The sequence below is a fragment of the Dreissena polymorpha genome, chromosome 13, assembly GCF_020536995.1.
Source record: "Dreissena polymorpha isolate Duluth1 chromosome 13, UMN_Dpol_1.0, whole genome shotgun sequence".
Taxonomy (NCBI): Eukaryota; Metazoa; Mollusca; class Bivalvia; order Myida; family Dreissenidae; genus Dreissena; species Dreissena polymorpha.
Window position 1 is genome coordinate 2,805,718 of NC_068367.1, and position 27,267 is coordinate 2,832,984.

The following is a 27,267-nucleotide window of genomic DNA, read 5'->3' on the forward strand; positions in this document are numbered from 1 at the left end:
GGAAAGCTTTCAATATTATCAAGAATGGATCGGAGGCAAGTGAAATTAAATCCATTGTGTCGAGACTAGGTAGATATCACTCGGAGATGAGTTTTTTGGGGTGTATAGGGCGTTTAATGCAATATTCAGGCCTGAAGGATCTTCTGTCAATTGTCTATGCGGAAAATACAGTTGGACATATGTTGGATGAAAAAGCTGTGAATCGCGCAGTTAGGGTCACTTCTTGATAGATGATGCGCTGAATACACTTCTGTAAGAAAAGCTTGTCAGTACTGAACACACTTCTGTGAATACGTATGAAATTGAACCTTTCAGTCAGAATTGGCTAAGGCTAATGAAATGATTAATGAACTAAAAGTTTAAAAGTGTGTACCAGACTCATTAACGGACATCACAGTGAAAGCTATGATTGCAAGATTGGATAATCTGAAAACATATTTGTCTAACTTTAGAACAGCTAGGCTCTGAATTTTCACTTAAATGGATATTATTGACAATTTGAAATCATTTATTATAGCGGAACGTACAGGAAATTGGAATCTTCGTCTAAAATCACTGCAAACGATGCTTCCATATTTAACAGCGGCAGGTCATAATAACTACTTGAAATCTGCAAATGTTTATATCCAGGAAATGCTAGACCTTCCGATTAGGAAACCAGATGTATATCAAGCATTCTGCTCAGGTTTGCACGTTGTACACAGGACTGCTCGATATTGGGGAGGTCTGTCCACAGATTTGATTATTGAGCAGGTCTTGATGAGAAGTTTGAAAGTATGAGCTGGGGGTTCAACCAGGGGGAGGGGTATGACAAAATCAAAAAGAGCCCAGTGGTTATTGTCTGCTCCTGCCATGGCCGAAGTAAATAATGCTATGCAAGAGTTCACATGTGTAGCAACGGAGACGGAATCTAGTAACCGACACAAGCAAACTTCAAAAGCTAGAATTGAAAGGGACTATAAAGACCGTCAATGTTTTCTGGTTTGTCTGATGCAACGATACCCATTTACAGAGTAAAAAAACTTGATAAGTATCGAAACGGGTGTGACTGGAAATGATTTAGTAACTGTTGACATAGCAAAAGATATTGGTGCCAAAGTGATAAAACAATGGAAGGCCAAAGTAACAAGTGTTAGTTTTAAGCGCAAAGATGAAGCACTAATTTTAGCAAATCGGACTTCTAGCAAAATTACTAGTGATGGCACTGAAAAAACAAACTAAACTATACATGCAGTTTGCGTTAGGACTGCAGTATCAATATAAAGAAGTGAAACTCCAGCTGCTGGAGCAGTATTGAATTCTTATTATAAACAATTAGTTGGTCCTTTATTTAAGGCAAGTGACCGATTGCCCAAACAGTACAAAACAGCACAGCAGTAAAATGTTGCAACATTATTTTGTTTACAGTGTTTGGTTTTGAAATTTGTAAATTTGGTAATGTACAAAAATGGAAACGTAAATTATATTTAAACATTTTCCTTACAACTCGTGTTTAAGATTCTATTAACGTTTACACTACTTGTTTATTTGAATTTTATGATAAATTAATGAAATTCGTAAATTTGGTAACATACACAATTGGTAACGTGAATTACATATAAACATTTTCCATACAACTCATTGTCAAATTTCTATTAGCGTTTACACTACTTTTAAATTTGAATTTTATGATTAGCTAATGAAATCCGTATCTGTATTTAATCATTTTTGTGTAAGAATTTATAATAAAAGCTCATATGTATATGAAGTAACGAAGACTACACCGACTTTGAAAACGTCGTTACTTCATGAATTAGATTATTGTTGTAAGTTATTGTTGTATATTATTTTTGTAATTACTTCACATGTAAAAATTATATATTTTGTAATGATAGCTCTAAGCATATCTTTTACATCGATTTACGCGTGGATTGGGTAATGCTATAATGCAGATCAAAGCGTAAATAGGTAATAATAAATGACAAAAAAGAATAAAACAAACTGTGTTCATTTTAAAAATTATTCATACATTTATTAAACACATATTGACACCAAAATTACTACACTTGTACAACAAAAAAGTCAAGAGAGGGTCACATATTGAAAATACAGAGATTTTATTACGAAATTTATCAAAGAAAATGTGCTCGTAAACTATCTGCCATAAATCAAGTTTCCGATGAGATATTTTTCCGGGTTTTTCTCCGAAACCCATACAAATATACTGATTACAAAACACTAAAAAAAAGCTTGTGTTGCAATTTGTTTGACGTCGAGGTACATATACTCATTACTTAAGGGGCCTACATTGTCATTTAAAACTCACATGTATGAATGATTTTATTTCTTAATATTACATTATAATGAAGCATAGTCAACAATAATTCACATTTAATGTAAATAGCATCAAACCTCTATTTTAATATACATACAATTTTTTCAACAGCTTGCATCTAAATATTCTATACAAGAATGAGCATACTCATATACACTATTATTAAATTTATAATAGGTGACTACGTTCACGATTTTAAATTAAACACTTGACTAAAAAAACGTCTATCTGTGAATCTTGTTTTATTTTTTAATCTGAAAATCAAGCGCTTTCTATTGAATCCCCCTTTTCCATACAAAGATGGTCTAGTTGAGTTAACAAATCAAACGTTAAGCTTAGTAAGCAACCCGTCTTTTACTTCTGTTCATCGAAGTTAACTAACGATTGTAAGTCCAACCAACGATTCATAACTTGAGTAAATATCGCCAAAATGTTTTAACTATGATCACTTTCTTGTGACTGTTGTGTTCTAAGTTTGAGTTCAACTATAAAATAAAAAATAATTCATCACCACGACAGTTTCCAAAATTGCCTTCAAAATTGTCCTATTTTTTAGCCCGGTTTAAACCTAAATGCTTTAGGGGTCGAAATCGTATGAGGCGAGGTTTGGCCGTATTTGCTAATTCTGCCAATAAATTAAAACTTATTTAATTGTCGAGTTTTTAAATTTAGTAGCGAGGTTCACGCTTCCTTAGGCTAATAAGTATACGACAATAACGCCACATGTAATAAAAGCAATAAGTAAAACTGATATTTAGTAATTGTACGCTTAATAAAAGCGAAAACAATGATTGTTATTGAAATAGATCATTAACTAGCGTACCATTTAGTTTTAGAGTTTAATAAATTTGACCCAAATATTTATGACTAAAACACTGTCATGTTATATAGTGATGTTCTGTATTTACAATGCGGGTTATTGAGCACTTCTTTGCAGGCACCTATTTGTTTGTATAGGTCCCTCTTCTTTGACTGCGCATGAATGACCGCCAAGTGGTGAATTGGACTTTTAGGAATTCATTCATTCGTGGTTGTTTTGGCATACAGCCAATTCTGACTGTCTCAGAAATTTGTATCATTACTATGGCCTTAGGGCTTCGCCCCAGGCCAAAAATGATATTTAGTAATTGTACGCTTAATAAAAGCGAAAACAATCATTGCTTTTAAAAATATCATTAACTAGTTTACCATTTATTTTCAGAGTAATAATTGTATACAAAACTATAACAAACAACACATTCACACAGTTGTTGGCACTATGTGACAGGTATGGATAATTTCACTTTAACTACGAATGTATGTATATTTATCTATTCAACACATTCCTGAAAATGAAAAAATAAAAACTGACAAAGTTACACAAATTGAGACATGATACAAAGCAGACCTTGTCAGAACAAAAATTAATGCCATGAGTAATTTGATATAAATTTACAAATATCCCTGTCACAATATTGGCACGCGGTCTCGGCATGGATTAGTGTAAGTTTAATATTAAAGCCTTTTCCGCATTCCGTCAGAACTAATTTAGCAAAATCAGTTCACATCACGTAGAAACGTTAATTATTATTATTATTATCTTTTACAAACATTACCCAGATGATAACTATGTCCGCGTATCAATAAACACGTAAGCATTTATCTTGACAATTAAGTACAGATACCTGATGGTATTATAATTCTGCTGCTTCATGGTAAATCCTTCCGCGTTCAAAATTGTGAGATATCCATATGGATTATACATTGAGCTGTTAATCCTAGATACATTCTATTGGTTGATTTAGGCGTACACAAACCTTCCAATAGTATTTCGCTGCGTTTCATTGAGATATTTAATAAGGATTGCTTAAGAGAATTGTCATTGTAATGTACGATACAATCCTCCTCGATTAGTGAGTCCCTTGGCACTTTGTTTGTTGTAAACAATGATGATATTATTGCTGTTCTTGTGTTGGCATGGAATGTATTATGGTTTCGCGACAAGTGATACTTCAGGTAGATGATTACCTTGCTTAGAATTTTTTTAAAAGAATTACATTTAATTGAAAATTTGTTACGATTTAGGACAGTATAATATTATTGTCAGGTCAAAAGCTCACATGAGGTTATGTTCGAAAAGCCCACAAAAGCTTCTGCTTGTAAAATGATGATAATTTGCCGCCTGGGTAGTTTACATAAAATCACATTATTTTGCTCAAATCTGGTAGAAATATATATGGTTCGAATACCAACTGCGGATAATAGCAGCAGAACAGTCATTGTAACTAAATAACTTCAATATTTTTTTATAAGTAATTATCTTAACCATACAGTGCCCTAAACTTCTCTAATTATGTATACCTGAATAGAAGAAATATAGGTGAAAGCTTCTGTAATGCATGAAACTATAAAAAAATCAAACAAAGATTGGTATATACCAAGGACATAGATATTAATCTAGTATGTATGTCCTTGGCATTACCTCCTGAAAACACTTAACAATCAGCTAGAACATACAATGTTAAAATTTAAAACAGCCAACTGTTGCTACCTTGTCAATTATAATTTTCAGGTGCACATCATCGTCACTGGCATCAGTAATGATTTCTCAATGTTGCATACTGAACTTAGATTTCACAAACATATTTGTTTTATTTTCCTTTTTGAGCATTTAAAGTCAAAGTTATTTCAAATTACCATATTTTAGGAATTAATGCAAGGTAGGTCAGCGACAATTATGTCACCCCCCCCAAAACAAAACCCAACAAAAAAACAAACAAAACAACAACAACATGTTATTTAATACCATTGATATAACACATTGACAATTTTACACTTGTAAGTATATATTTTTGTAAGTAACAAAATACTATGGTTATATTATTTTGTATATTCCTAACTACTGTTTAAAAGTCATTCTGGTTAGCGACTGTCACGTCAGCCAACGTACTTAAGGTAGCGATTGTCACGTCAGCCACCGTATTTAAGGTAGCGACTGTCACGTCACCCACCTCAAAATTATTTATTTCTTATTTGCATTTATGTTTTAAATATGGTTAATCACATTTGATCACATCTTTTGATTGCTTGAATCAATCATATTTTATAGTATCTATATACATTGCACTATGTGTAGTACTTATCAAATAATTAATTTAGAATTTTCTTAACCAGAAAGGTAAGCTCAGATGTCAATAACTGCATAAGGGCACTATCTCCCTCACTATCAGATATTGCCAAAGGAAGCAATATTTGTTTGTATCATGCCATTTTGTGAGGCATACAAATTAAATTAAGCTAAATGTTTGTAATTTTTTCAATAGAAGAGAATAGATACCTAGAATATAACTACTGATGTATAATTTTTGATGAGATAACAAAGTTTGGTCATGTTAGAATGTTACTCAAATGTGATTTACCATCTTTAAATTTAAATGTAATGCATGAATTGGACAGTGACAGAAACAGTTGCCATCTGGTGGTACATCTTGTACCAAAAAGAGAACAGTGTCTCTTCTCTCAAATTTAGTAAGTGACAGTTTCTGGCATGAGTGTCGAATCAGACAAGTGAAATGTTGTTATCAGATCAAATTGATCTAATTTCTTTTACCTGAAAGAGTTGAGAATGACACAACAAGTTTGGTTGTGACAGACAGACGACAGAATGACGTCACAGCCTGACATACATAGCCTCGATAGACTCCGCCCACAAGTTCATTTACTTTTTTTCTTGAGATAATTAAATATTTTGGCATACTATCTATTTTTATCACATAGAAAAAAACAACAACGTGAAATGATGATTTCAAAAACAAAAAAAATCTTTTTTGTTAAACCAAGGGAATTCAAGTGCTAAATTTGGTGATGACGTCATCGAACGGGGAAGTCCCGGAATGAAGACAAGTGTTTTACACGAAGAATGCTGATGCGTTATTCGAAATATAGTCACAATAAATACTGAGAAGAATTTGAGAATATTTAAAAGCCGTAAATTTGACCATTTTTATATATTTTATCATTATGATCAATCAGGATACGCCGGTTATTTACTTCGAAAATTTCCGGTTCCGGTTTCCGGCGCGCAGGTACCAAACATTTCAAAACAACAACCTGCACAGTCAAATACCCGTATAACCGTATTGCTCGACTCTCGAGCACGCCGCTTCAAGCTCGCTACTAATAATACTACAGCTAATAATAATTATAACAATAATAATTGTGGCTGGGAACGCGATTTTGACTATTCTGGTCAAAAAATGATTTTTTCACATAAGCAAATATTATGAAAGTGCTACATCTTAATAATCAAAATACGAATTTAGGCCATTTTTGTGTATCATGTCACAAACGCTTAATAGCGCTATTTGTATGAAATGACGTTTCAATCCAATGTGTATCATAACATATTATGCTGATCAGTTTGTGTTGTTACTAACTCCATTGTTCCCGTATGTCGATGAACATAATTGATTACAAAGTAAAGAATTATTTGCAGTATTATAAATCATTAAATACTCATGGTTGCCATGGAAACAAAAAAGTCATCTTCATATATATCATCATTTTTAAGAATTTAAGATAAAAAACAGCAAAATCAGCAAAATAAGTTCTGGACAGATATGGAACATGGTAGACATATTCATAATAATGAATGAATGCACATTTTCTGGAAATGGGCGTGTATTCAGAAATTGAAAATTTTGTAAAGCTTCCAACTTGACACAAAAACGAATAACTGCTCATGATACAATTTGTGTTGTGCATCTGTACTGCCATATATATTTTGCATATTTTTTTAGCAATTGCATTTTGTTTTTTGTTCAACTATTGATCAAATTTATGAGGCAACATTAAATAAGTTAGCAGTTGCTATGAGAACAGTAGATTGTCAATTGCATTTAAATGATATGTGTTATCAACAATGTATTTATAGCCAATATTTTATCAATCTATGCATAATTGTTGGTTGATATACACAAAAATTCACTTATTGCATTCTAAGGGGTTCAAAACATGCTTTTGAACAAAAACAAAATTAAAGCAATAATCACTACATATTTAATGACACACGTCACCATAGATTGAACTTAACACAACAAAATGTTTGTTTACTGGTAAATAAATAATATACATATAACATGAACACATACATTCACATCACATATCTTGATGTCAATATGAACTATAACAGTATTAGTGATTTTTTAAAACACATACCAGGCATTCAATACAGTGTATTTATTATGATGTAAATAAGATTTAATAGTGAATATCACTATGAGAGAGTGTACTATTATTAATCATACCATAGATTTTATGCATCTGACTTAGTTTGCAGAATAAACAAAAATGTTTACAATGTACATTATATTCCATTATGATTAACATAATGTAACATGCTTACAATATTTTCTTATGGATTACAGAGTGATTAGAAAACAACACAATATACGCATAGTTGATGTTATGTGCTACAAATTAATGCATATCAATCAAAGTGTTTTTGTATTTTTCCTTGATGATAAAGGACCTGTTAAGTCTGGAATAAAAAATATATGTTAAATAAGTCAATCACATGAAAAGATAGCGTTGCAGGAAATTAAAATGGAATATTTTGTGCCACAAAATAAATAAAAACGTGCATTTTGTACCTCGTTAAATCTATGTAATCACACCACATCTAGCGTTGTAAGTTTGGCTTTGGCTATAAGGAAAATAATTTTTAAATGGTTAACTTTTTTTAAAGAAATATTTTGCGAAATATTCGTTGATTTTGAGTACTTTGAGTTCAATTAAATCTATGTAATTTAGTACTAATATAATCTAGGTAGCCGATGTGTAAAAATGCGGTAGTTAGGCGATTCATATAACTTTGTACATAAACTTTAATAAATAAGTAAGTCGCTTTATACGAACAATATTAAAAACTGAGTACAAGTTGTAAACGAGACCTCTAAGAAGATTCTCTTTTGCGATAAGTATAACTGCGTACAAGATTTTTAACGAGACGACGAGTATGCTTTTCTCAAGCGATCTATTTTGTCGATAATCTACCTTAAGATGTCGCGACTTGTGCTCATATTCGTTAAATTTACAAATCATGAAACAATGTTGCATCGGGATTCGGAAGATTAACGCCAGCAAATGATCCCTTTTTTACATCCGAAAAAACTTGTCGATATTTTCATAAAAAGGTTATATATATATATATATATATATATATATATATATATATATATATATATATATATATATATATATATATATATATATATATATATATATATATAGTTATATATATAGTTTCAGATTGGGTAAAATGGTGGGTCAAACGTCCATTTTACGGCCGTATTGTTGGGTCTTTAGTCGATTGTCGGGTCCCAAAGTCGATTATCGGGCACTTGGACCCGACAGTTGAAGACCCACTTAAAAAAAGGCTGCTTAACATACTCATGACTATTTTTAAATTCAAATTTGCATATGTAATTTTACTCGAATTGTCGGGCCTATATCTCCCATTAGCAAACATTAGGTCAAACTCCACACAGCAGTTACATCCCTTGGGCATTCGCCAATCATTAATGTCTTTTTCTAGAATAAGGGAGGCCACTGCGTATGAGATTGACCAACCTCGGCGCAGTGATTTACCGGGAACCAGCATAGCAACGAACGACAACTCTGTAATAAAAATTGCCAATTTTCGCGGTTAAACTTAAAAAGGTAAGTGGCGATAATATTTATTAGGTTTATTTATATCTTTGGTTATTAAAATTATTCTGCAAATGACTGAATTTAAACTGAAACTGCAACCAATAATTAGGACACAGTTTCTGAAACGTTTGCTGACAATGAAAACATATTTCAAACATGTAAAGCCGTGGCACGAATTTAGGTGACAACCTTGTTACCGCAAACAAACAAATGTAACCTATAATCTGCATTTAATGCAGATATAGTGACATTCATGAAAGCAAGCATGATTGTAGCATCAGATCATTTCCATGCGATACAAGTTCAATATATGTTTTAGGCTGACTGCAATGGTTAGACTGGGGAAATAAATTATAAAAGAACAGAATCTTTAACCACACAAGACAGTTGGACTAGCCTTAGTGGTACAGTCATGTTACTATTACCGGATCAGTAGCGTAATAAAGTTGTTCTGGGGAAAAGCAATAAATGGTTTAAGACTTCTTTTACATCAGTTTGATAAGGTTTCCAGACAAACGCTCCCACAAACAATCGCTCCTACGCTAAATTAGTTCTGGCTTCAATAACTTTAAAATTCGCTTTCTATGAATTTTGAATGGCGCAACATTAAAGTTATGGACCAACCCCAGTAGGAAAGTCAACCAGGAATATACGAAAAGTTGACAGTTAACAAAGACCGCTCCAAAACAGCTTGTAAAAGCAGTTATTGGCCCAAATCAGCTACTTTATGTCTTTATTGGAAAGATTGACATTTTTCACATTTAACTGATATGTTTTTTTACAAAATACTATCTTAAACATTTAACATTTATCTTTTCTGCTCTAACATATAGACCAGTTGACGAGTGAAGTCACGCGCACCTGCAAATATTACACTCCGCCCACTGGTTGGCAAAAAGAGGTGAAATTCATATAAGCGCTTATAGAGAAAGTTGAAATAATAATCGTTTTTATTGATAATCATGCACTATATCAAATATAATTTTACTAACTATGTCTGAATTAAACATAAGCGTGCAAGGAAATGCATTTTTGGAACGATTATATTGTTGTTATTATTTGTTTTTACTATAAACGAAATCTGGAGTGGAACACAATATACGAGCACGGTATGCAGTTACCATAAAAATCTCTACTTGGCACATCTTCGCGACCATTTTTTAGATAAAAAATTCTCTGATATTGAAATTTTTTCAGAATAAAACAAATTTAATGAACGAACAAAAATAAGGATGTAAACAAACAGCAAATAGATCGACTTTATGTACGCAACATATAGTAACTGATTTGAACATGCCTGTAAAAACTTGCCTTGTTACACATTAAATAAATTCTCTTGATAAATGTAATTGTTTTTATTTAATTATTCACACCAATTTTGACACTCTTTGTTTCAGCGTTTTTAACCCGGTGTTTTATTGCACTTTTGTTCATCATAAAGCGATTATCTCGTTATGATCGGATACTGTCCAAACAATTACAAAGAACACATGGTGTGATAAATCCAGGGACCTATTCTTGGCCACTGCATAAACCACATGTGGCATACAAGTGTCTGGTCATTAAACATCATTTATGATACCTCCATGTCATCTCTTGGCATATTGAGCGATCATCTAAGCAAAATTGTAAAGCCAAAATACGAAACAGTTGCTTTAATAAAATATTTGAACATATTAAAAAATGAAGATATTTGTCCGAAATGGATTAACAGGAATTAGTGTATGTATATATTAGCCTGTTTAATCATAATAATAGAGTGTTAATAACTATAAATTAAAAATATTGTGCAATTTCATTGCTACACAATTAACGTATTTAACGAGTACCGGCAAATGTAAACTCGGCTATTCATGTTTAGATTGTACGTTTCTGTAGTGTATGAAATGACATGAAAACAAGCAAACAACAAAAGGGTAAAAAATACTTGCGTAAAATAAATTAATATATAGATATATTTATCATAAAATGCTAGATTGTTATCACTCCTTACCACCAGTAAAGAGAGTGCATGCAAAGACAGTTTAATTTGCTTAATATGCAGTTCTTGTTTTTCATATGTATGATGGAAACGAAACGGTAATTCATTCCATGTAAAATAAAATTACTACAATGTTTATTAAATGTAATGTATTCCGCTTTTAGGGCTTCGTTTTATAATTGATTAAATGCCCCTCTTGCACCTTCGTTCGCTTATGAACAATAACAATATCTGCACCACTTATAATTATAATCAAATTAATGTATGTGTTATTATCTTTGAAATATAATTTACCAAAATCTTACAATCACAAAAAATATGAAAGAATATTTATTGTTTTGTTTTGTTGGATTGCCAGTTTTTAGTCTGATGTATTAATATTATTAATATGTATTTTTATACAGAGGTAATTATATTTATGAAAATACATTTATTGGTACAAAATATTATATTTTTGCACTATTATTTAAGAGTTTTTATGTTTATTTCGGATTTTTGCATCGTTTTATTGACTAAACAAACGACATGTATACATGATTTACGTTACTGTAACCAGTGTTTTTTGCCAACCAGCCAGTGCGCATGCGCGGAAAATCCCGAATGTAAACAATAACATTCAACTGGTCTATCGAGAAAAACAGTGACGTGACACATATGATTGAAATGCGAATCTCCCGAGATTTCACGGTCATATGATGTTATTTCTATTTTTAGTAACAAACCATGTGCTCAATTGTTTACAAATTCAGAAAGACATTTCCCGTTTTTTTTATAATTATTCTTGCTTGTTTTGTAAACAAATTGTAGTGTAAATACAAAATCAATGTACAAAATATTCAAAATTACCAAATTCACTTTGAAATCAGTGTTTAAATCCACCAGACGTAACTTGTTAATCACAAATAATAGATTTCAGAAAACGAAAGTAATGTTTACAATTCCAGCAAAAAATGTCAAGGTCGATCCGAAAGTATCCAAATGAAAACTCGTCACATGACAAAGCGACAATGGTGCAAAATTATGACTTTCAGGCTGATGAGAGTTATTTTCATCTATTGTAAGATGCATTTGAAACATTTGAATCTTAAAATATGCCCCGATGCAGTAATTTATATTCATTCACCAATATATGAAGGAATGTATCCAAGAAAACATACTGTCTTTGATTTATAGCGTGACATAAATCTGTCACCACTCTGGTTGACTTTCGATACAGGGTTGACTTCAGCGTACAGATATGTCAATACTATATAAACTGTACGCTGAAGTTTCTTTAGCTAACGCTAAATTTGACAGGGCGGACATTCGCTCCTACAATGTTTTGATAGGGCGGACAGTAGCTCCTATATTATTTTGCCAACTCGGACAATCGCTTCTACATTATTTTGTCAACCCGGACAGTCGCTCCTACATTATTTTTATTCAACGGCAAAACGTTCTATATGCCTATCAAAGACTTACACCTATAATTAACCGACAATTAATTTTGCCAACTTGTTGACAGTTAGCCAATTCAAAACATTACATTTCCTACATTACATTTATTGGAATACATGTAAGTGCCATTTTGCGAATGGGATAAACATAAAAACCGCAAATATGTTGTTCTTAATTTCATTTGTTTTTATGATATGACATTTATATGACATTTATAAACATATATATACACAAAATACACAAACGAAAAAACATCCAAACAAAAGGTCTTTTGTGTCTGTCAGTGGCTCACCGTCTTCTTTCTTACGCGTTTTATCACCGATTATATTTATATAATAGCAAAGAATTAAATTGTTATATATTGATAGAATGTTATACCAGAAAAATTATACATTGAAGACGAAATTCATAAAATGCAACATGCAGGCAAATTCGACTGTACAGACATGTTCGATTTACTGCATAACCATCATATGGTTGACTTAGACATGTGCTTCTTTGAGTACGAGTGACCCTCTAAGCATAGCACAGACTGACTGCGTTTGTTTGTTAGAATGTTCCATGTTGGTAGTAAATTATTGGCGTAATATTGACATTACAATATATACATATTGTTTTCACAGATTGCTAAATTACATTTAAAGAATCGACCAACTGTAACATAGTTTCTTAATAAGTAAATTGATTTATTAAAATCACATTGATCCGCTCATGTTAAATTGGCTTTCTGTTAACAAGTTGGCAAATTTAATTGTCTGTTAATTATAGATGTTAGCCGGGTTGGCAAAATAATGTTGGAGCGACTGTCCGCCTTGTCAAATCCAAAATGTATTTGTGTTACCTTTTTTTCGCCGCAGAATTCATGCATTAACGGATCAGTTGTAGCTATAACGGATCACATGATCAAAACCACTCAAGGAGGGGGGCATTTAACATATTATTTAAACTGTCGAAACATGAACTTTGTTGTTTACAAGGACCAAGTTATATTGCCAGTTATAAATAATATTCATGTTTTTGTTATTGTTATTGATTGTTTTCTATATGTGATCTTGTATTCTTGTGTGAAATATCTGATGAAAATCCTAAATAGATCAGAAAGATATGGGCGTGTTAAAAACCATGAAATTATTTGAATCATATATAATCATCGATATTAAACATGGATCATAAATAAAACTATAAGATTGATGTCATTTATTGTAAGAATCAACAAGATTTTCATATATTTTAATATAATATATTAGCAATACGCATATTATCACGCTTGATCTGTTATTGTCCTTATTCTTTATTTCATTTAAGGTGCTGCAAAATCTTTAAACACGAATCAAAACTGAAATGGACTTTTGCAGGCAGGACTACTAAATGGCCTTAAAATTAATGCTTAAACTTCTTGCTTGCCAACATAGTTATACTAGCATGTGGCCGCGAACAATGTTTAACCTCGATTTGGAAACGAGACAGAAATCAACAAAATTGTATATAAATGTCAGCAAAACATACCGAAATGTTTGACAAAGAGTCTTTCCCATTACGACTCAATCAGTGCGTTTTAAAGAACAGACCTTGAAGATGCTATATATTAAATATCATCTAAAATATCAACTATTTATCGCAATGCGCAGTCTGTAATTTACTGATGTTTAGGAACCAAAAGTTAGGTAATGTCCGGTTATATGATCATATGCTAAAAATGAAGTATGCTTTCTGCTTTCTGTGCATTGATTTTTTTAATCCAAAATGTTTTGGGCCTGCCCAGCTAGCTGAGTTGATGGCTCAGTTGATAGAGCGCCAGACTGTCAATTTTTAGGTTTGAATCTGGGGGTAGGATAAAGTTTCTTCATAGAGATTGGTTCCCGAACATTGTAACATTGTATTTGTAGGTCATTCTTCCCCAACCTCTGAATCAAGTTGGGAAGAAGTGGGTCACTTGTGGTTGGCTAATACTGGTCACAAGAAGTAGGAAAGCTGGTTCATGTCCTGACCACTTGCAAAATGACCTTAATTTGGGTTCATGAAGGCATTAAACCTGATCAATTTAAATTCAACCAAATTCTTTTGCCCAAAGGTCAGAGTTTCAAATACATTCCAACACAACAGCTGTTGGCAGTCACCTCGATTATTGATTATAAAGCCCCGTCCAGTTCGATTGTCAGCGGCTAGCAGTCAATAGTATGGTCGTTTCAATAACATTGCCAACAACGATCATTTGTCTAAACTGTTTTCAATTTTCTAAAGATTGACTGTTTCCAAAACACAATTTAATATTAATCTTAAAGAACTGGACCAACGTTATTCCTTCTTCTGTTTGAGATTTTGCAGAACTTCTCCCTAAAGTGACTAGTCTTTATGACATTAAGTGAGTAATAAGGCCTTTCAAAATTTCATTCTCTACAGTTATTTGATTAATTATTAAATATTATGAAAATTTAAATATCATTTATGTTAGATATAGAGCCATGTATTAATCTTGCATGATTTTCATGTCTGATAGATGTTTCACTCAACAGTTTGTTTATGCAGAAATAAAACAAGTAACTGATTTTTATGCCCCCCTTCAAAGAAGAGGGGGTATATTGCTTTGCACATGTTGGTCTGTCGGTCCGTCCACCAGGTGGTTTCCGGATGATAACTCAAGAACGCTTGGGCCTAGGATCTGTGCAAGTGGAAGTCAAGTTCTTAAACCTTTGCATGCTGGGAAATTTGTCGTCTGCTAAAATGTTGTCTGCTGAATTTCTCAAATTAGCGTTTTCTTTGAATTTTTTCAAAGAATACTATAAGAATAGCAAACAGTTTGGATCCTGATGAGATGCCACATTCTGTGGCGTCTCATCTGGATCCAAACTGTTTGCAAAGGCCTTCAAAATTCGGTTCCAGCACTGAAAGAGTTAAGAAAATCCCTGGAGTTGGTACTGTGCATCATTTAAGATTCCTCTTTGTAGCCTTGACCTTAAGTCATTTAATCTTGTTTGTTAATTTCAATTTCAGCTGGCACTACATGTTTTTGCCTTTATATGTTTGAACAAATAAAATGGGCATCAAATCCTTTAAGCAAACAAACAATTGACTCTGGGATACGGCCTTACCTTTCAAAAGGGGAAAATACCATGTGACGGGCACTTTTGGGGAAAAATTGCAATAAATTGTCATAAACCGAAGGTTAATTACATGTAATAACCATTATTTGCTCCACTTAAAAGCTGTAGCTTTTTATATGGCTTTCCCCTACCACAAGTGATTGGAGCTATACTGCAATCACTGTGTCTGTCTGTCCCACATGGGTTTATGAATAAAATAAAACATTTCAAGTTTCAAATGCTTAACTGTTCCCTGGAATTGTTCAGGAAAAATGCCTTGTAATTTGTTTAGCAGTCACATAAACAACCAAGCTATGTAAAATGGAATTTTTACACCCATTATTGCTGCTTCTTCCTGTATTTGCGCGATGATTATCTGAGATATTAACTCTATGATTCTGTATTCTCAAATCTTTTCTATAAAGAAGGAATGTAGTTGACAATTGTTAATAGTTTTATTTGATCGTTCGTCAAAAAGTTGTAATTCTGTTACTCTTGTATCTTCAATGCAATTGAGTAATTAAATAGCAATTAAATTGAATGCGTTTTAATTCCCTTTTATTATTGTTTAACTTGAGTAACAATGCTATGACGTTAAATTTTATTTACACTTAAATGTATTATGAATATTGCTGGGCCAAGTGTGAGGTTGAGCGCTCTATAACCAGGTTTAAACCCCCAATGCTTTGCATTGACCGTTCCAAGGCGGTGACCCCAGCTTTATTCATATTTTGTGTTTATGTTGGTTTGTATTGTGCTGTATTGTGCTGTTTTGTACTGTTTGGGCAATCGGTCACTTGCCTTAAATAAAGGACCTACTAATTGTTTTTAATGAAAATTCAATACTGCTCCAGCAGCTGGAGTTTCACTTCTTTATATTGTATTATTTTTTAACCGATTTTTTTTCAAAACTTTCCCTCTGTGTCATCTGTAAAAGACTAAGATTAATATTTCTTTGCCAAAATACAGAGGAAATTTTTAATGGAATATTGATTGTTGCTTTAAAGCTTTTATGATAATCAGTAACAGAAGCAGTAACATTCAGCCATAATTATGTATCCACACGGCTATAAACTAATACCAAGCTTCCCATTCCCCTTCTCTTCAGATACTTCCTTTCTTTCAAAGGGAAACAGTGGTGGTAAACAGATGATATTGCAATATTGCAATACTTCTTCCTCTGCCAAAATACATGTTATAAACATTGTTGGGCCTCTTATCAGTTATAAAAATTGTAGGGTCCCATATAAGAAATAAACATGTTGACACTAATTTTCAGATTTCATATAAGTCATATTGTTGAGTCTCATATATGAAATACTGTTGGGTCCCATATAAGTAATATTGTGGGGTCCCATATAAGGTATATTGTCAGGTACCATATAAGAAATATTGCTGGGTCCTATATAAGAAGTATTGTTGGGTCCCGTATAAGAAACATTGTTGGGTCCCATATTTAAGAAATTTTGCAAGAAATATTGTCAGGTACCATATTATATAAGAAATATTGTTGGGTCCTATATAAGAAGTATTGTTGGGTCCCATATAAGAAACATTGTTGGGTCCCATATATAAAAAGTATTGTAAGAAATATTGTTTGATCTCATATAAGAAACATTGTTGGGTCCCATATACGTAAAAAGCATCGTTGGGTCCAACATAAAAGATACAAGTTGACATTCTAGGGTCCCTTATAATTTAATTAACATTAAATGTATAATTAACACTTTAGGTATCCATATAAGTAATGAAAATTGTTGGGCCTGGCCCTTTATTAGAAGTAGACATGTTTACACTTAATGACTAATGTTGAGACCCATATAATTAAAATGTATTGCTAGTAGACTGAACTGCAATTTTCTAACACTGGTTTCAGTGACACACATTCACTGTGCAGATTTCTACTAAATATGTGTTGTTTTAATCTCAAAATTAGTCTTGAGGGTTAATTGACACACCCATTAAATTATTTCCTTATAACCATATGGTATCCGTTGTTAATTCGAATGTTATTTATCATTTTGCCGTTCATCGTAATTTCTTTTCTGCTTGCCACCATCTTGGACGATGACGTAAATACAGGCATGCTCAATCACTATACATTGACCACTGCCAGTATCCTCCGCAATATAGACAATCCCAGAATCGATAATAAGGGCGCCGCCATATTGGCTATTACGTATTTTTGAGTAGTGACTTAATGGACTTTCCTACATTAATAGATAGTGACATCTACAATTATTTTGTGCTGAAAATGAACACACAAAAACCATACCTATGCTTATTTGCTCAAAGAGACATTCAGACAGGAGAGGAGCTTCTTTATGACTATAGTGTGTCTGATCTACCATGGAAGGTTAGTTATATCATATACATCATATTTAATAAATAGATGATGCCATTATCATGAAGAAGCACACATGAATGGATGTCAAACTACTAACATTACTTTTGTCATCAAACAGCTTATGGCTTTTCGCTAACATAATTGTATCCTCAAAAACAGCTGTTAACCCTTTGCATGCTGGGAAATGTGTCTCCTGCTCTAATTCATCTGCTGAATTTCAAAAATTAGCATTTTCTTCGAGTTTTTTTTCATAGAATATTATTAGAATAGCAAACAGTTTGGATCCTGATGAGACGCCACATTCTTATTTTTTCCCTGTAACAAAAAGGAAAGAGCATTTATACATTTGTATTTGGTATCTAGCGTCTCTAATTGGTCCACTATCAGGATTGTTTAAATAATGACCCTTTGGTTAAAATTTGCTCCTTCCTTGGAGATCACATCTTTTACATTAATTAGCTATCAGATTCATCTTATGTTCCAAGTTAATCAACCCCACAAATCAATAAGAGTTCAGCAATCTTTATTATAGCTGTTGAGCAATATTGGGCTTTTTTATGTCCCCCACTATAGTAGTGGGGGACATATTGTTTTTGCCCTGTCTGTTGGTCTGTTGGTTGGTTGGTTGGTCTGCTGGTTGGTTTGCGCCAACTTTAACATTTTGCAATAACTTTTGCTATATTGAAGATAGCAACTTCATATTTGGCATGCATGTGTATCTCATGAAGCTGCACATTTTGAGTGGTGAAGGGTCAAGGTCATCCTTCAAGGTCAAACGTCATATAGGGGGACATTGTGTTTCACAAACACATCTTGTTGGACCTTTTGTTTAGTCTTGTGTTATCTGGTACCTTTTATAAATCAATATTAAGTTACTTTTGCAATAATTTGTAGGAAAAGAAAGCCAATGGTATGTTTAGTTCACAGTTTTTAATGGATGTAATGATACTTTGAATGGTAATATTGGGAAGTAAGTAGGTAAATATTCTTGTTTAAATTGTCTAATTATTGAGTAAGCCAATCTTGTGAAATACAATTTAGCAGAACGTTCAAAGAAAATAAGTTTTTATGGCCAACTTCGCATCATGGTTGTCAGTTTTTTTCAAGGCTGATAAATAGTTATGATAATTTCAATACTGTCAAAAGTATGCAAATGATAGTTGGCACACATATTCATGTACATCTCTTAGGAAAAAAGCAACATAACTTTAAGCGGGTATATTCGATTTTTAAATGCGTTAAATTGTAATATATTGAAACAAATATGCTATAATAACACGCAATATGCAAGAAAAATGATACATTTAAGACGAATTTCATAAAATGCAGCAAATGCAAACTTGCGCACCAAGCTGATTGTGACGAAGATAATTCGTACATATTTTCCTACAATAACCGATGCATTCGTCTTTTAAGTAAGTGTTCGTGTGTCGTATGAATCAATATCGCTGCAGGAATTGAAAATGAACCGTTAAACTTAATTTAGATTCACATCTTACATGCATGATATACATGCTGGCGAATTCGGCTGTACAGGCTTTTTCGATTTCAATTTTAAATATTCTGCTTATTTCGCATTTTCCGACAAATGTTCTTCTTTACTTGTATTTTAGTTTATTTTGAAATATATGTATAATACGTTTTTTGCACATTTTATATTAATTAATAAATATTTGACAAGATCGTATAAACCCGCTTTAAATGGTCTGCCACCTAGGGCAAACATGTATATGATACTTGAATTATCCAGTGAATGGCAAAATCTAATTCAAAGGTATCATTACAGCCTGCTTGTTAAGATTTAATTTTCATGTTTGTTTGCATCTTTTCATTTTTAGCTCATCTATTTTTTGAAAAAAAATTATGAGCTATTGTCATCACCTTGGCGTAGGCGTCCGATTAAGTTTTGCATTTACAGGGGTTTTTCTGTCTATTTTGGGAAAAGGAGTCTGACCAAATTGGGAATTTTTTATCGACACAATTGGCCATTTTGGGAAATTTTGCTTCGATTAAACAGCTCATTTGGGAAAAAATAGTGAATATATCATGCTTAAATAATTCAGTAGTTTAACAAATAAATTTGTTTTTATTTGTTATTTTGTCTTCTTTATATAAACAGATGCAATATTGGGCGTGTTCAACGTTTATTCAAGTACTGCATTTTTGTTTATTAGTTACAGTTACACTCTGAGATAAGAACTGAACAGTCAAAACCTTATAGCAGATATTTTTTACCAAAACAAACACTGGTTAGTCACACAAGTTATAAGACACTTCATTCTTTAAAGAAAAAAAAATATTTTTTTTTTGGAAGTTGGGACTTTTTTTTAATATTTGGTTTGGGATCAGGTCCGTTTGCTTTGGGAGTGCCTCCGTTTTCCGGAGGCGCAGACAGTGCTGAAAACCCCCTGATTTAGGTCCACTTTACTCATTAAGTATCAATGCTTTTGCATTCAAACTTGGTACACTTACTAACTATCAAGAGGGGACTGGGCAGGCAAAGTTAGATAACTCTGGCGTGCATTTTGACAGAATTATGTGCCCTTTTTATACTTAGAAAATTGAAAATTTGGTTAAGTTTTGTGTTTAGGTCCACTTTATTCCGTAAGTATCAAAGCTATTGCTTTCATACTTGCAACACTTATTAACTATCATAAGGGGACTGTGCAGGCAAAGTCATGCAACTCTGACTGGCATTCTGACGGAATTATGGGCCCTTTATACTTAGAAAATTGAAGATTTGGTTATGTGAATTTTGTGTTTAGATCCATTTTACTTCTAAAGTATCAAGGTTATTGATTCTAAACTTCAAATACTTTCATGCTATCATGAGGGTACTGTACCTGGCAAGTTGAATTTTACCTTGACCTTTGAATGACCTTGACTCTCAAGGTCAAATTATTTAATTTTGCTAAAATTGCCATAACTTCTTTATTTATGATTAGATTTGACTGATAATTTGACAAAACAACTCTTAACTGACATACCACAATAGACTCCCCCCACCTTATAAATGACCACCACACCCTTACACTATACCCCCCTCCCCCCCCCCCCACCACCACCCAGCCCATTTTATTTTTATGTTCCCATTCACTATAGTGGGGGACATATGGATTTTCCCCTGTTGGTCTGTTTCTGCCAACTTTAACATTTTGCAATCACTTTTGCTATATTGAAGAAAGCTACTTCATATTTGGCATGTATGTGTTTTTCATGGAGCTGCACATTTTGAGTGGTACTTTCTGATAATGGGTTAAAATGAAAGTGAATATCTGTTAACAGTTGCACTGCATAAGCATGAAACAAATTGCCTGGATTATTTCATTTATTTTTCTTACACATACTGCTCTGATAGGGAATACATCTTATAAACATGACTTGCGAGTTTTTCACACCTTTATTGACATTACACAACAGATTAACACCAATGAGCTGTCGAAAGTCGTTTAACCTCTATGCCATTAAAATCTGTTAAATGGACGAATAAAGCAATTAAGCTGTGATCTTCGCCATCTTTGTACCAGATTGCAGAATTTCCAATTTCAGATTTCCAGTTTGCGAAGTCATTTTTGCCCAATTCCCAATGGGCAGAATATTTATTTATTAGGTTGTTTACGATGTATCCTTGTTTGAAGCTTTATTATTGCAATATTTCTGCCTAAATACATGTAATAAGAATTGTTGGGCCTCTTACAAGTAATAAACATCGTAGGGTCCCATATAAGAAATAAACATGTTTACACTAATTTTCGGGTCTCATATAAGTAATATTGTTGGGTCCCATATAAGAAATACTGTTGAGTCCCATATAAGAAGTATTATAAGAAATATTGTTGGGTCCTATATTAGAAGTATTGTTGGGTCCCATATACGAAACATTGTTGGGTCCCATGTATAATAAGCATTGTAAGAAATATTGTCAGGTACCATATAAGAAATATTGTTGGGTCCTATAAGAAGTATTGCTGGGTCCCATTTTAGAAACGGGTTTTTTACCTTCTATAACAGACGCCGAACTAGGCTGTTTGTTTCCCCTTTCTGGTCAAAAAAATTCCACCTAAAAAAAAATATATATTTATTTTTAGCTCCATCTGGCCAGCGGGGCTTATGTCATGGTCCTCTGTGTCCGTCGTGTGTCCATGCGTGCGTTAACTTTTTCTTTAAACATCTTCTTCTTCTTCTTTTTACAGTTTTGAGCACGAACAGTCCGTTTTTCACGATTTAAAACGGCCGGTTTTTGTAAATATTCACGGACATGAAAGGATTGTGAATTGGCCGTGTCAAAATTGTGAAATGTCCGTCCATGGCCAATCGCAAAGAAGGAAAAAAAGCCCTGAATCCACAACGAATACAATGACACAATACAACATAAAGCTAATTATGGCATGTTCACAGACATTCAAATATTTTGCAGAAATGCATTTGCCGTTGTTATACATTTTTATACACGTATAATATGTACGTAAAAACGACACCCTTCTATTACTCATCATATTAAGGGTTGCGGCATGTGGATATTGTCTTTAACATCTTGAATGGCAAAAAGGGATTTTTGTCCGTTAAATGAAGGATTTTTTGGCTGTTTTAAAGAATTTGAAGTATTATAAAATTGTTTATAAGTTTTTGTCACAGTGTATATGGGTTCCTCTACCCCTCCAGTGCACATATTACTCCTCGTCAAATTTTTCTTGGTCATACGTGCACTGTTTGGGTAGAGGAACCAATATACACTGTAAACAAAAAACTATAACTTATGATATACATAACAGCAAAACTTCAGTTGTAATGTCCAATATAATTTTCTGTAGATTTCAGTAAGACCCACCAATGGATAATAATATCAAGGCCCAACTGTTGACTATATACTTATATATATGTGGCGCGTTTCTGAAAAAGGCCCCTTTTGTGTGAACGTCAAATAACGGAGAAATGACGTTGTGAAGATATGCATTATTTTCCGACGTTTAAAAATTATTTTAGACAAACATCACACAAATTTAATCACTATGCTAATTCATTTAATTTAGAACGTGTAACAATACAAATTGGCCATATTACATGTATAGTAGTAAACAACGGACAAAACTTCTTGCAAAATTATATCGTCAAAATAGTTGCATTGATATAAAAACATTTTTAGAGTTCACATAGCATCTCTTCAAAATTATAGGTTTGAACAAGTTTTCATTTGATCATATAAAACGTGTACATTATCTGAATAGGAAAAGAACGAACTTTAAGAACATTTTAAAAACTCAATTTATTTTTGTCACATTCATATGGCCTTTTTTTCTGAACCATGTCACGTAAACATAATAGCAAAACCTTCTGTTATCCAAGCCAATATATATTTTCTATAGATTTCAGCAAGACCCACCAATGGATAATAGACATACAAGACCCCACTGTTGACATTATATGTTTACAGTCATTGAGGCAACTGTTGAAGACACCCACAGTCTAGAATCTATACAGGAGTCAGAGCCTCTCATGATACAACATGCCAGTATTGACTGTGCTGATCATATGCAATCTACAGGTTTCACTTTGGTTCTTTCAGAGTCCATGTCAACTGCTGACAGTGAAGAGCCAGGCAGTCTGACCCATGATAGGAGGGAGCCAAGTGAAGAGCCAGCCAGTCTGACCCATGATAGGAGGGAGCCAAGTGAAGAGCCAGCCAGTCTGACCCATGGTATTTCTGTTATCTGTTGGGCCTCTTACAAGTAATAAACATCGTAGGGTCCCATATAAGAAATAAACATGTTTACACTAATTTTCGGGTCTCATATAAGTAATATTGTTGGGTCCCATATAAGAAATACTGTTGAGTCTCATATAAGAAGTATTGTAAGAAATATTGTCTGGTACCATATAAGACATTCTTCAAAAGTTCCAAGGTTACTTTGTCATGGCGATTTGCCAATCATTGGTTCAGCATTTCTTACTTGCTGTCAATATACCTTGAGCGACCATTGCAGTCCTTTTGTTTACTTTAGTCTTTGATACATAGATTTGTTATTTTATATTAAACTTTGCTGTTAAATCAAGAAATTGTTGTGTTGTTTTATATGTATGTATTTGCTTTGGTTCGAATATGGCCATATTAAATGTATGCAAATGTGTTATCCTTGTCAAATAAAAAATCATTTCTTGAAACATTCAAGGTTCAATATTGAACTTTCTATTTATTATTCAGTACTTATTTTTTATTTTACAAACTGGTACAATCGTTCACAATTACTTCTAAAGTCTAGTTGTGCAAATATGGGATTGCTTAAGCCATTTAAGAATTATGGTCTTTGTTTCATATCCCTGTACAGATGAGATATTGTGACCTGAAGGTTTCTTTATTATGGCACAATATTTATTTAGACTTTCAGCAATTATACTACATTCTCTTCCAGTTTAATGGCATACATACATACATGTATACTTCGGCTTTTATACAGAAATAAGTAATTATGTTGAATATGCTTGCCATCAATTTGTGAATAAATTATAATAAAAACTTTTATGGAGACCTTTGATTTTGGCAGCTTTTGTATGACAGAAAATGGTTATCTGTGAGAACCCAATAATTGATTTTAAATTGTTAGACCCAATTGTTATATTTAACATAAATTTTGGCATATATACAGGAAGTAGCTATTTTCAAAATGGCGGATCATGTAAATACCAAACCACGTGTTTGTGTTTTTCAGAATTAAACATTACAAATTTTTTGACTCTGTAAATGCATGGTGTGATTACAAGAATTTGGAGCACCATAATGACTACAACTATACAGATAAAAGCTTTCTTGTGTACATCTTTTCTGTAGAAGATGCAAAACAAATTTGTTAAATTGGCAGCAAACTGGAATGATGACTGCATATTTGTGAATATAATCAAGAATTAACATGCTTTATAGATTCTTGACATGACTCATGGTGAACTAAATTGCTTGCAAAGCATCTGGGACATGATGTGAAGACCCACAAGGAATATTATCAGTTGTCTTCCAGTACCATGGAACTCTCAAAGGTATATATTTTCATTAATACAAATCTTTAAATTTTCCATACACAGATATTTGAAAAACTAAATGCTATATTGTAACTAAGAGGGCTAAAAGAAAGAATAATTTAACAGGCAGCCACAGTAAGACCATATCTGATGTTGACTTTGACTAGTATGCTTTGCATTAATGGCTTTTATGCCCCTGGATCGAATGAACGGGGGTATATTGTTTTTGGCTTGTCTTTCTTTGTATGTGTGTGCGTGTCAAGGTGTGTGTGTGTGTGTGTCCAAAACTTTTACCAAAACTTAAACGTTTGATCATAACTTTTGAAATATTGAAAACAGCAACTTGATATTTGGATTACATGCGTATCTCATGGACCTGCACATTTTGAGTGGTGAAAGGTCAATGTCATCCTTCAAGGGTCAAAGGTCAAATAAAAAAAAGCGGCACAGTAGGGGCATTGTGTTTCTTACAAACACATCTCTTGTTGTGAGTGTGTTTTGTGCTACAACCAATGTCCATGCCAAGGTGGAAACTCTCCAGTTCATGTTATTGTTGTTTTGTCTATTTAGCCCTCATTGTCATACTGTTTAGTGTTGTCTGCTAATTTGTTGCCATTGTTGACTATTTTATATTATTGTGGCTTTCTTCATTTATTCAATGGGAATTTGGTCACTGACCAGCTTTTCATTAATTAAGTTCTTTTACTGAAATGGTATCAAAAAATGCAATATCTAAAGGCAGTACATCACACAAGCTAGCATTAATATAAAGCGTAATTATACCCACTTACCTATGTGTAATGGGGGCTAATAAAAGTCACTTTATTTCTGTCCCAAATTTCATCCGATCTTCACCAAACCTTGGTCACAAGTTGTATCTAGATGATGTCTAGGTCAAGTTTGAATATGGTCATGCCTGGTAAAAAAACTAGGTCACAAGGGTCACTTAGTGCTTTTAAAACACAAAGTTTGTCTGGACCATAACTATTTCATTTATTGTTAGATTTTTAATTGACTTGGTTTTGATTTGTTCACCATCATGGGACCGGTTGTCGCGCGAAAGAATGGCGTCGATATCTCCAAGAACTTTAGATCAAGGTCACTTTGGAGTTCAAGGGTAAATGCTTGTCCGGGCCATAACTTTTGTCATTCATTGTGAGATTTTAAATCATTTGGAACATTTGTTACCATCATTGGAGGGTGTGTCGCGCAAAAGAATTTCATCTTGTCCCGGGCAATACTGTGTTGTTCTTTGAGATTTTAAAAATCAGTTGGAACATTTCACCATCATTGGAAGGTGTGTGTGCGAAAGAATTACGTCGATATCTCCAAGGTCAAGGTCACACTTTGAGTTCAAATGTCAAAAATGGCCATAAATGAGCTTTTCTGGGCCATAACTATGTAGTTCATTGTGAGATTTAAAAATCATTGGCACATTTGTTCACTGTCATATGACTTGTGTGTCACGTGAAAGAGTTACGTCAATATCTCGAAGGTCAAGGTCACACTTTGTTCAAAGGTAAAAGAAGGCCATAACTATGTTGTTCATTGTGAGATTTTAAAATCATGTGTTCACCGTTATGGATGGTGTGTGGCAGGAAAGAATTATGTCGATATCTCCAAGGTCAAGGTCATGCTTTAAGTTCAAAGGTCAAAATGGCCATAAATGATAATGGCATAATAATTCTTAAAAATAGCCATTAATTAGATTCTCTTGTGTGGATGGGGCACGTGGGGGTATAGGTCACGTCTGTGACAAAGCTCTAGTTTCTTTAAGTGTTGTGGCAGATAATTGAGATTATATTATTTGTAGGGCTGTGTAATTTACAAATATGGTACTGTGCAGACTTTCACAAGCTGTCAACAAAATAGCATATGGCAACGTTTGTGTTCAATTATATTGATATTGAATAAAAAGTGAGGTCAGGGAACTATGGATTGCTACTGTTGTTATGATGGAAGTATTGTTGACACTGGAATATTATGGTCTTCTTGAAATTTTATAGGTTGCCCTGATGTTTTTATGTTTGAAAATGGTAAAGTCAATGAGTGGAAGGGAAGGCAGATGAAGGACATAGTAGTAGAAGGTTTGATTATAAGAATTTTATTAATATAATTCATTTTACTGAATTGGGATGGAGAATTTTTGTTACTTTCTCTCCTATGGCTGTCATTAAATTCGACTGAATGATCATTCTTCAGAACAAAACAGAGCGCTTGAGAAAGACAAACGATGTAAAACATTGTTTGAAAGGCGGGGCCCTTGTTTTGGCCACGTTAATTCAATAAGTCTAAAATTTACGTGGTAAAAATAGGCAAACCTATTTTATGTGCCTTGAAAATTGTTTTATCCTCTTAAAGAATGCTAATGCACAAAATACTTTTTAACAACCTTGAAGTATGAAATATT

General features: G+C 33.1%; 1 long non-coding RNA gene across 1 annotated transcript; it reads left to right on the plus strand.

Annotated features, from left to right (window-relative positions):
• Window positions 1–8,625: 8,625 nt before the first annotated feature.
• Window positions 8,626–24,837, plus strand: LOC127856579 (uncharacterized). Its single transcript, XR_008038126.1, has 3 exons — window positions 8,626–9,013; window positions 23,413–23,544; window positions 24,763–24,837. It is a non-coding gene; the product is annotated as an uncharacterized LOC127856579 (long non-coding RNA).
• The last annotated feature ends 2,430 nt before the right edge of the window (window positions 24,838–27,267 follow it).